Source organism: Notothenia rossii (genome assembly GCF_949606895.1).
Source record: "Notothenia rossii genome assembly, chromosome: 11".
NCBI lineage: Eukaryota > Metazoa > Chordata > Actinopteri > Perciformes > Nototheniidae > Notothenia > Notothenia rossii.
In genome coordinates this window covers 41,449,135-41,461,111 of record NC_136910.1, presented here as the reverse complement: position 1 = coordinate 41,461,111, position 11,977 = coordinate 41,449,135, and the positions used below count along the sequence as shown (strand labels likewise).

At 42.9% G+C, this 11,977-nt stretch overlaps 1 long non-coding RNA gene across 1 annotated transcript; it reads right to left on the bottom strand.

Moving 5' to 3' along the window:
• Positions 1-4,547: 4,547 nt before the first annotated feature.
• LOC307024308 lies at positions 4,548-10,226 on the bottom strand. The gene is made up of 2 exons (XR_013803881.1): positions 4,990-10,226; positions 4,548-4,661 (listed from the first exon to the last, which is right to left on the bottom strand). It is a non-coding gene; the product is annotated as an uncharacterized lncRNA (long non-coding RNA).
• Between the last annotated feature and the right edge of the window lie 1,751 nt (positions 10,227-11,977).

Sequence of the window (11,977 nt, the reverse complement as noted above, 5' to 3'; positions counted from 1 at the left end):
ATGGTTAACAGCTCAAACGTTACATCTCAAGCAACGAGACAAATGTCTGCCAGATGTTGAGTAAATGGTAAATGGACTGTACTTATATAGCGCTTTATCCAGTCTTTAAGACCCCTCAAAGCGCTTTACATACTACGTCATTCACCCATTCACACCCATTCATACAGAGCAGTGTACCTTACTCTAGGACCTAACATTCACACACATTCACACACCGTTGAGTCAGTGATGGCAGGGAATAGTTGGTGTTTGTTTTATGGTAAATGTAGCATCCTCTCTCCCTCTTTACCCAATGACGTGTCTCATGCAGGAGACCTTGTCACTATTTTCCCTCCTAGTTAGCAACCCAGACGTTCAATTCTTTCAGCCTTCTCAGAAATATCAGGAATGGAGGGTGAATTCCAGCAACGTGGGGAAAAGAACTTGGCTAATTTGTTGCAGATTTGTCTCTTGAGCTTTAAAGGGGAACACTGTGCTGCCCTCGCTGGAGAGAATAAGGGCTCTGCACATAGAAAAAAAGACCAATGACTTACGAGCAAAAAATTATCATCAACCCGGCACAGCTGGTTCTGTCTGAGGAGGAAACACGGCACCACATGCACATAGTTTTCACTTTGTGTGGGCAGAATTAAACCAGTGTAAGTTAGTCATCCTCAAAGGAAAACACAATTGCAATTGAAAAACAAACTTAATCTGTAGGTGATTTATAGGCAAACCAATCTTAATTAGTAGAATGAAAATAAAACGACCGGAGGGCCAAAAAGTAACCATTTATAAAAGAGCAGCCCCATTTATTCTCAATATAGCTGTGACTTTATTTGGAAAGATTTTCGTTTGACCATTTTTTAATCCTCTGGAACTGAAAATTGTGAATAAGTGAGCTTCTGGATTCTTGTTACAGTATCACACATTTCCCTCTTATCTTAAACTCTTGAACAACTCATACACATCTGCAGGGAGGATTCTTTATTAGGGGTTCAGATAACTCAGCTTGGCTCTGTTAGGCTCTGATTGGACCTTAGGGCTTACACAACCTGAAATGTAAAACTGTTGCGCAGTTGCGCACCCTCCGTGATCCAAAAACAATACACATGCTTAAACTGCCATTTACAGCCTGATTTAATTTGTGTACCCTGCTATTAAAGCCATTCTCAGACTGTAAAGTATTTTTAGTCCAACTTTGGATCTTAATCTCTTTCACAGCTACTGTTTGGCCAGAATAGAGAATCATAAAAGTTCATGTAATCACATTGTGCTTAGAGCCCCTGAAATCTTGGTTTATTCTGTATTTCTCCTTCTAGAAATGTGCCAGATTTAAAGTTAAAGGTACCTTGTGGAATCTTTGGCCACTAGTAGTGCTTTGGGGCAACGTTTTTATGAATGGGCCCGTTTTGTATGTTCTCGCATGAGCAAGACATGATACAGATTGTTGACAATGGTTTCACACTACCTGATCTACAAGTGGCATTAATCTGCAGGTAATGGTATTCACGAGTCAGCGTGTGCCGACAGTTGCTCAGAGCAGACCAATGCAACTTTGGTTCTATATGGGCCTTTAGCATTTTTTGTTACCTGAAGGCCACCGTGTTCTCCTATACGCTGGTAAAAATCAGCTAAAGCCAGACGAAATGTGTTTCTTTCGAAGTAATTTTATAGTAAGGATAGCCTGGAAGCTAAGCGTAACGTCAACTTCACGCTCGTTGGGAGGGGGGTGCGGAGACGATTTCATTTAGTTGCAATCTGCACTACCATAAAAACTATAGAAGCCAACACACTCTCACTCCCTAAACGTCCAGGAGCGACGCTTGGTCAGGGTCCCGTGGCGTGCAGTTGGGACGCGCCGAGGCTCCATCAGCTTCATAAACGGACGCAAAGAGCTTTCAACTGATTGCAATGTATTCCCATCGGCGGCGGTATTTGACGCTCATGGAAGCACTGCATCCGTTTATGTCGGCGGCTGTTAAAGGCAATGTGAGCGTCCATTACCATTGGATAACGGAGAATTGTACACCCAGAAGTAAGTATTCTCCTTACTGTCAATCATGCTGTCAATAGAGTGGCGAAGTCACGCCCATCTACTTCCGGTCCATGGGACCTTATTTCGGAAAAATTATACATTGAGTCAATGAAGAGAGAAAACTTATCTTTCGATCCTGTTTGAATTGTGCCATGAATTACACATATGATGTTTGTCAATCTTAAAAAATAATTTCCATGTCATAAAAGTCACAGTTTGTCATAAAACAATATAAGACTATGAAAAATACGCAACTAGAAAGACTACAAATCCCAGTCGCGTAAGTGATGTCATAACTGTTTTCCTCCACTAAGAGATAGCTCAGTGCCATATAGATAGAATCTATCTAGGCTATATGGCACTGGCTAAGATAAGATGACTTTAACAAGATGCTTGTGTGCTTTGTACCAGGTTGTTATCATACCAGTAATGGGTCTTGCTCGTTCTTTCACTTCCCGTCTGATGAAAGGACCAGGAGTGGCTGGATCAAGTTAGCTACCTAGCTAGTAGATAGCACGTTAGTTAGCATTACAGCCTTGTCATTTTTATTAGCCTTAACATGAAGTAACATTAAGTAACCCAACATGTTAAAGAGTAAGAGTAGTAGTCATATTTCGTGAACCCTTTGAAGAGTACTGTCACACTGGTGTGATCATTCTATAATACACAATTTAAGCCCGGGGGAGAAATGCTAACGCTACATTAGCATATGCAATCTTTTCTACTTCATGCTATCTGCACAAATGGTTGACATTAAACATTAAAAAGACCAGGCAGTTCAGAGAGAATCAAAGGAAGGCAGGCAGGCAGCTTTGCATTACATTCTTCTGGACGTGTTTCATTGTGGTGATAGTGAGGGTAGTCAATCCTTTTGTTGACAAGACAGTAGTGACGGCCATCTTGGTGACGTGTGTTGTTCTGCTAGACCGGAGATATAGGCCCTTTCTAATTTCATCAAATCCCCCTCCTCGACTCCTCGACTCCTTGGTCCTCCGGTAGTGACCCGGAAATGAATTTCAGCGCGCCATTTTGAAGGACATCTAATTTCTCTAAATGCACTTCGAGGATCGAGCGTCGAGGAGGCTCTCTGGAGGAGCTATAACCGAGGATACACTGATAGGTCCTCCACGACTCCTTCGTGGATGCATTTCCGGGAACAGAGATGTTTCAAAGAGTCGTGACGCACGGCCGGACTTATCTCAGCCAATGACAGCTCTGCTTGCATCCCCTGGATATTATTTTATTAACTGCTCTCATCGCGACGCAATGTTTACAGTGAGAACAGCTGTGAGGTCAGTGCAGAAAGCAGAGCAGTGTGTATAATATATATCACTCAGTATAACAGGCCTACTCTCTTTATTTGCTTTACTTTAGTAGATATCTACAAACAAAGAGTCGATATTTTTCTAAAACCATTTAGTGCTTCACATAATAAAATACACATGTCTCAGTTGGTTTGGTGTCCTCTGCTTACTTTTAATACTTCTAAATAAAACTTTTGGCCCGTATTCCCGTAATTTATTTTCCTCATTGTAGCGACCAGAGAGGGGAGAGGGGGGGGGATATCCATTTTCTGATAGTGTTACGTTATTATCGGTTATTATGCGAGTGCTCTGTTTGATTCTGAAATTGTATATATTTATATAAATATATACATATATGTGTGTGTGTGTGTGTCCGCATCTGTAGCCTGTTATTGTGTCGTTATACCGCACTGTGAATGAATTAAAAGTAAATATATAAGTCATCATGAACACATCTGTCCATCAGACAGAGGGCTGCTGTGCCTCCTGTCATCATTAATGGACGTCTCTTTAAAATGACCACTCAGAGGAGAGGAGTTCTCATTTCTCTAACCGCCTGCTGCTTCCCCTCCTCTCTCCTCTGTTCCCCTCCTCGGCTCCTCCGCTCGCATCTCCTGTGGGCGGGACTAAGTATTGAGGATAGGAGTCGAGGAGGGGAGTTAGAGAAATGAGAAAGGGCCCTTGTTCATTCAGTGTTTCACACAAACAAATGTGTTACTTCACAGTTTTGCGACACATTTTGGTTTTTTTTACTTGCAAAATTATCTTTTAAATTGACAAACATCATATGTGTAATTCGTGGCACAATTCAAACGGGTTCGAAAGATAATCTTTCTCTCTCCATTGAATTCAATACATAATTTTTCCGAAATAAGGTCCCATGGAGGTCCACCGGAAGGGGAGGGACGTCTCGAGAGAGAGGCGAAGTCCCTCTCCTTCCGGGAGCCTCCATACAATGCTCATATTTTTTTACACAATTACAAATAAAGTCAATGTATTGTATGACATGAAGTTGTGCTTCATTCTGAGTCAATAATACATTCATTCTGCCTTCATTCATTCTGCCTTCAACTGCACAATGATTGTGGACTGCACCGACATCCATGTAGCTGCCCCCCAGTAAGATGAACCAAGCAAAGTTGACATACTCAACATACAGCTGTGCTCTTAAGTTTACATGAAGAATTTGTGAAATATTGGTAATTATTTGAAAAAAATTACTGATGATGCAGAAAACTTGTTTTATTTAGGAACAGTGGTCAGGTGAAGCCATTTATCACTATATATGTGTCACACATTAAGAGCTCTGTCTTACTTCCTCGCTCTTGGTCCTCTTCTACCTGGAAATAAATACAAACAAAACACACACAAGCTGAATGTTAAAAGTGCTTCACAAGATAAATAGAAGAGTGTAGACTGTTTAAACTATGGGTAGGGGACTATTTGGCAGGTTTAAATGATTATTAGTAATTAATTATATCATTTTCTCATTGTAGATGAGCAGACAGGGAGCCAGATGAGAAATGCAGAATATGCAGCTGCCATTTTCCACATGGAAAAGACAAAGGGCCAAGTTTATTTGAGTGGACAAAAGAGAAAGGGAGCTTAGCTGTAAATCAGTCCACCGACCACAGCTACAGCAAAGGGCCTGAGTCTACAGGCACTGACCCCGAACTCTCCAGCGTGCAAATATTGCCGTGGCTGCATTACATCCCCCGTGCAAAATCACAGACAGCGCTCTGCATCGCGCCATCGTCTCCCATGCAGATCTGTAAAAATAAATGAAGTACCATTTGTTAACATGCTATAATAGATTGAATGAGCAATAATACAAGGATGGTCAGGATCTGGGGTGGGAGGGTTTATTTTTCCATAGTTTTGTCTGATTGTTGTTGTTTTTTTTCCCTGTTTTTTTGTAATTTGTTTTGTATTGGTTGTTATTGTACATTGTATTTTTCTAAATGCGTATGAATAAAAACATTTGATCAACAAAAAAAAGGATGGTCAGGATGTAGACTCAGTGTGTAGTTTATTAATTAAATCAACGCTCTCTACATTAGGAAAACACATACCAGTGTACCAGAGGGAGTCACACACAGCTGTGCCTAGATAACCAAACAAATTGACAAGATACAGTGCATGACATTAAGGATTTTGGGGGGTGGCCCTGTGGGCCATCTAAGCTAATTTACAGATGGCCCTGAGCCCAATAGAGATTGCCCTGAAAAATGCTTGCGGACGAAATGCCACGAAGGGTTTGGGGGGCCTCCCCCTAGAACATTTAGATTTTTGCAGGTCTTAGATGCTGTCTGGTGCCTTCTCTAGACTGAATTATAAGATGAACCAGCACAATATTATATTGTACAATTTCAATTTTATTCTTCATTTCACTTGTTTGTTTGTTCTTGTTTGTGTTTGCTCGCTTGCATGCCCTGCATAGCTATAAGAAATACTTAAGTTGTTCGTCAAGACACTTTCCATCTGGTGAAGGCAAATGCCTTCATCAGATGTAAAAAAGTAGAAAACATTACATTCAGTTATAACTGCCAAAACAAACATTATTTACACTATTATGGCCCCTGTTAAAAATGTTTGTAATGTTATCTACTGTAAGTTGGTCGAACGAATGCCTCCTCATCCGGAAGCTGACCGAGCAGACCCGAGCAGCAGTCGAGAGGAGCCGAGCGCATCCGCGAAGCATACAAAATGGCGACGTCAGAGTTCCCGTTGGCCGGCAAATCTAAATCTCTTCGGTCACAATAATTTCCCTTTAGCACAATACCGCTTCAGTTGCGCCACTTATGTGACAGACAGGAAGAGTATGTGACAGACAAGAATAGTCAATTCTAATGTCTAACACTTAATGTGGAGAAAGAGATGTCCTGTGTGGGTTGATTGTGCGTTGATCTGTTGGTAATGCCTCGGGGTTCCGGTGGGCATGTAAACAAATGCATAATGCTGCGCTATACACAAGTTATTGAGCCGTTTCCGCTCTACATCCTGAACTCCTCCCTTCGATGGAATGCACTTCCGTTTTGGCGGACTGGGTTTGTTTTGCTAGCTAGCTCCGTTGTGCCGACAAAGCACTGATATCGCAGAGACAAAGAGGATATAACAATTACAACATGAAGAAAAGTGGTTCGGGAACTACGTGTGCGGTAGTTGGTTGCAATCACTCGAGAAAGCACCTGAACGAGTGGTTAGATAGAGAGTGCTACGACCACAAACCAGCACCCAGCACCCAACCATGTTGTTCATTAAATACAGATAAACACAACAAATACTGCATGCATTGTATTTTTTAATATTATATATGAATATTTTCATAGTGATGTAATTGTGTGGGCTGCTTTTATATTTTAATTTGTAATACCTGTTAGGATTAAACATGTGATCTTTCTTGTTGAAGCCATTTCTTTAGTTTCCTCTCAACAATTAATTCATTCAGTGTTATTTATGTACAGTATGAGCTTAATATGAATGATGAACTGTGTTAAAAGAAATTGTAGCACTCTAAGGAACATATGAAATGCAATAATGCAATAACAGTGCAATAATGAAATTAAATTACATCAAACTTTATTTTCACTCAAACAGTACAGGCACATATGATATATTGCACAGCATAAAGAGATCATGTAAATTGTGCATTATGTAAACAACAGACAACTGTTGGCTCCTGTGGGCATGACCTAAATAAGGCAGTTTATTTTGGTTTTAAAATGCTGAGATATTTTCTGCAGAACTGTAACCTTCCCTCAACAAAATCGTCAACAATTTTCGGGAGCATGTGGGCAAAGTAGAATGTGCGCAGCCTTATGATATGCCTTCAGACTGTCCATTGCTTTTCCATCTATTGCCATGGATTGAACGAAGTAGGAGCAAATTTTGCTGTACGTTATGCTGGGCCACGTCGTCATGTTATCCTCCCAGTTTTGCACTGAATTCGGGTGGGGGAGAGTAACGCCATCTCCAGTCAAAGAAGTAGAATCGTGTTCCCAAGCTAGCATCACTGTTAGCATCGAAATCGCTGTGTTTACACCAGTGCCCGTCTGACTGTTTACACCGGTTTACACCGACAGACGCTGTGCAAAAGACTTCCGGCGGAAATGAAGTGCATTTGTGTAGGGTTATGGCGCTACCCGTGTTTTGGCGCGTAAACTTGTCTATACTTTGTGGCCTCACCCAGTTGCATAGCGACACTTATTGTCTAGGTGTCTTTTAATAAGCAGGTAGTTCTATCATTAGCTAGAACTAGCTAGATCTGATCGATATGGACATAAATGCGAGTGAAGTCTAATCTGACGGGAGAGAGAGATCAGCTGCTGCTGACGAGTCGACACGTAGCACTGCGTGATCACATGCAGCGGTGAGCGGACAAAACACACTCTTCAGGTTAGAATATCACACGTAGCTATTTTAATTACCTCTCAAACTACCTAAACTAGTTATAGATATGTTTAGTTTTACTGTCGGGTCACTCATTACTGGATCCGCGAGCTGCTGGCATAATAGATTGCCCGATCGGGCAACCAGCAGGTGAGGCTTCATTGCCCGAGCTAAATACTAGATGGCCCCGGGCCCTCGAGCCCTGAGATAACCAAAATCCTTGAATCTAAACACAGCAAATAAACTCAAATGACACAACGAGATGTAAAAGGAGATCACACATACAGTATAGTCGATATAAAACTGGCCGCTTCAATCTGAAGAGCAACTAATGAACACTAATGTTATCCACAGCACACACAGAGGCCACGAAGTTCTTAACAAGAAAACTAGTTGCTAAAACAAAACACGTTAGTGTACCTTGTTAGCTAATGTTAGCTAGCTGACATTAACGTTACACATTGCACTCATGTCACTCACCGAAACCTTGTAAAGCCGGTCCCGCATGCTGGCTCTTAAGGCCCAGATACACCGGCCCGAAATCGGCAGTAAATGGGAGTCGGGCCGAACATGAGCGTGGGCACGCCCTATTTGGAGTGGTGTGCGCCGCACCGTCGGGTCTTTTCTGCCGACCTGACGCCTTTTCTTGCCGATTCAACATGTTGAATCGGCGTCGGGAACACCACCGGAAGTCGGACAAAGGGATAACACTGATTGGCTGTTCAGCTAGCGAATCAGTGCATGAGAAGCGTTAACGGAAGTGAGGGAGGTAAACAAATGATTTAAAATGGAATATGGAACACACACGGACGGCTATTTCACCTCATCGGTTTATAGAGCTCCTGTTCGTTCATGTTTTCAATGGACGAGAGTGAAAATGGAAAGAAAAACGCTATTTGTTGTTTGTTTATATCACGGAGTCTGTTTTTCTTCTCTGTCTTCCGGTTGTTGCCTCTTTTGAATGATGAATACACTACACACTACTGCCGCCTGCTGGTAAGGAGAGTTATTGCCACTCACGCATGCGCAGTTCATACGTGCTCGGCTCGGATTTGCGGTGTGTTCCAGTGCGCGAAGTCGGCAAATACGCAGGAGAGTCCGGCGACGCAACACTCGGTGTCGGCGTCGGCGACTTCTCAGGTGACTGGCCGGCGTATCTGGGCCTTTACAGAACCGACTAACTCCCCTTTCGTGTATGTACAGCTCTCAACATGCCAAGACTTGTAATGATTTTCGCCTCGTTCTGAAAGAAAGAGGTGAAATGCGCTAACGTGACAGCCATCTTTGTGTTGGTGACGCGTATTTTGCGAAACCAGAGACATGTAGTTCACAGAGCGGCTTCACACAAAAATATGTTACTTCACAGTTTTACGACACATTCTTATTCTTTTGACTTGCAACATTTTCTTTTAAATTGACAAACATCATATGTGTAATTCGTGGCACAATTAAAATGGGATCGAAAGATAATCTTTCTCTCTCCATTGACTTCAATGTATAACTTTTCCGAAATAAGGTCCCATAGAGTTTAACCGGAAGGGGAGGGACTTCGCCTCTCTATTGATTTGATAGTGATATCTCCACTACTCATCAACTCAAAAACACCATATTATCTTTGTTAATCAAACGACATTGATAGGTTTAAATTGTGTACAATGCTTTTGTGTTTTTCCCATGGATGTATAATAAGAACTGGATACAGCGTGGGAGGCGGGGCCTCATTCATTCCTATGAGAGTTGCTCATTGGCGCATGATGATAAAATGGCCCAATTCTTTTGAGAGCAAAACGTCACAGATTACCCGGCATGCCTGAGAAGTACCCGTATGTGCGATCATAGTGCATGCGCAACTTTAACCAAAATGCTCGTTCACACATAGGCCTGTCGCGATAATCGATAAATTGACTTATTGTACGATAAATAAAAATGGACTCGATAACTTTTCTGAGCTCGATAAATTGCCGTTTACATAAAGATGTGACCAGCATTTTAGCCTGGAGCGCTGTGGCTGACAGGCGCGCTGTGAGGGGCGGGGCTGACACACAGCCAGGTCAGGACACTCCGCGTGCACGTGCAGCAGCGTAGCAGCCAAATTAATAATATAGCGACAAGCGGGAGACAACGTGTGACTTACTCGCGGGGAATTTAAAGTGAAATGGAATTGGTTACAAAACCTTACTACACATCTCGATTCTCCGGTGTGGCAGTATTTTGGATTCAAACCAAATCAACGAGGCGAACCTACGGACTTGAATGAGCCGGGCGGTGTGTCGCATTGGTTTAAAAAAGGTAGCGACAAAAGCAGGCAAAACCACGCATTTTAAACCACCTAAAACACAACCACCCCATTCCGTTTTCCCAGCTGGGAGCAAACACGGCAGCTGGAGATGGAGAGCCCCGCCCGACAATGCAAACATGTTGGTGTTCCTTGCTCGAAAATTTAGAAAAACAGATTTGGATATGGTCTGTTGAGGCATCTGGGTCTTTGACAGTGGACTGTACACTTGACTGTTGTTTTAAGGAGTTTTTTTGTGCTTGTGAGATAATGTGTGCTCATATTTATTTATTTATTTATTTATATATATATATATGAGAGAGAGAGCTCTGTTTTCCAGCCTGACTCTATTTAATTTATTGTTTTGGTTGTGTGTGATTTAATATTTTTTTTATAATTTAATTAATTTGTTTTATTTATGAATTTATATATTTTAATATTATTTCACATTTCATTTGCAATGTTGAATGTTCAATAAAAAGTTATGTTTGAAAGGATGTACTAGAATTATTATTATATATTATCATTATGTCTAAAATGGTCTTAAAACGGTGCTGACAATATTATCGTTTATCGCAATAATTTCCAGAAAAATTTATCGTCCAACACAATTAATTATCGTGACAGGCCTATTCACACATCAAGCACGTCAATTTGCGTACACGTAACAGCACTGCGCGTTCATGACAGCATGGTAATGATTTGTTATTTTGATGGATTTGATATTAACGAGGCGGCAGTTAGCAGCTAGCGGCGAGCTAGTAATTATGCTAATGTACACATCAATTGTTATGTACTTATATTACGCTGTAACAGGATCTAGTGATATCCAAGCAACAGAGCTTCATTTAGCGTGAAAGAATGATTGCACTGTATATATATATATATATATATATATATATATACATATATATATATATATATATATTGCCTCTCTGAAGAACCAGCACCTTACCGTGGTAGAGAGGTTTGTGTGCCCTGATGAACCTGGGGGCTGTGTTGTCTGGAACCTTGTGTTCCTGGTAGGGTCTCCCATGGCAAATTGGTCTCAGGCAAGGGGCCAGACTAAGATTGGTTCAAAAGACCTCATGAAAGACGACACACGAAGTGAGGATACCCGGCCCGGAGGAAGCCCGGGGTCCCCTTCTGGAGCCAGGCCCAGAAGGAGGACTCGTCGGCGAGCGTCTGGTGGCCGGGCTTGCCACGGAGCCCGGCCGGGCACAGCCCGAAAAGGCGACGTGGGCAACACCTCCGCTTCTCCGTCCCGCGGGCCCACCACCTACGGGAAACAGCGATGGGGTCGGGTGCGCTGCCAGAAGGGTGGCAGTGAAGGCAGAGGGTCTCGACGGACCAGACCCGGGCGACAGAAGCTGGCTTTGGGGACGTGGAACGTCACCTCTCTGGGGGGGAAGGAGTCGGAGCTTGTGCGGGAGGTGGAGCGTTACCAGTTGGATCTGGTTGGGCTCACCTCTACGCACAGCGTCGGCTCTGGAACCTTACTTCTGGATAGGGGTTGGACTCTATTCTTCTCCGGAGTTGCTCAAGGTGTGAGGCGCCGGGCGGGTGTGGGGATACTCACAAGTCCCCGGTTGGGTGCTTCGTTGTTGGAGTCTACCCCAGTGGACGAGAGGGTTGCCTCCCTACGCCTGCGGGTTATGGGGGGGAAAACTCTGACTGTTGTGTGTGCTTATGCACCCAACAGCAGTTCAGAGTATACGGCCTTCTTGGAGACCCTGGAAAGAGTCCTGTATGGGGCTCCTGAAGGGGACTCTTTAATCTTGCTGGGAGACTTCAACGCACATGTGGGCAATGATGGAGACACTTGGAGGGGAGTGATTGGGAGGAACGGCCCCCCTGATCTGAACCGGAGTGGTGGTTTGTTACTGGACTTCTGTGCTAGTCATGGATTGGCCATAACAAACACCATGTTCGAACATAAGGATGCTCATAAGTGTACGTGGTACCAGAGCACCCTAGGCAGAAGGTCCATGA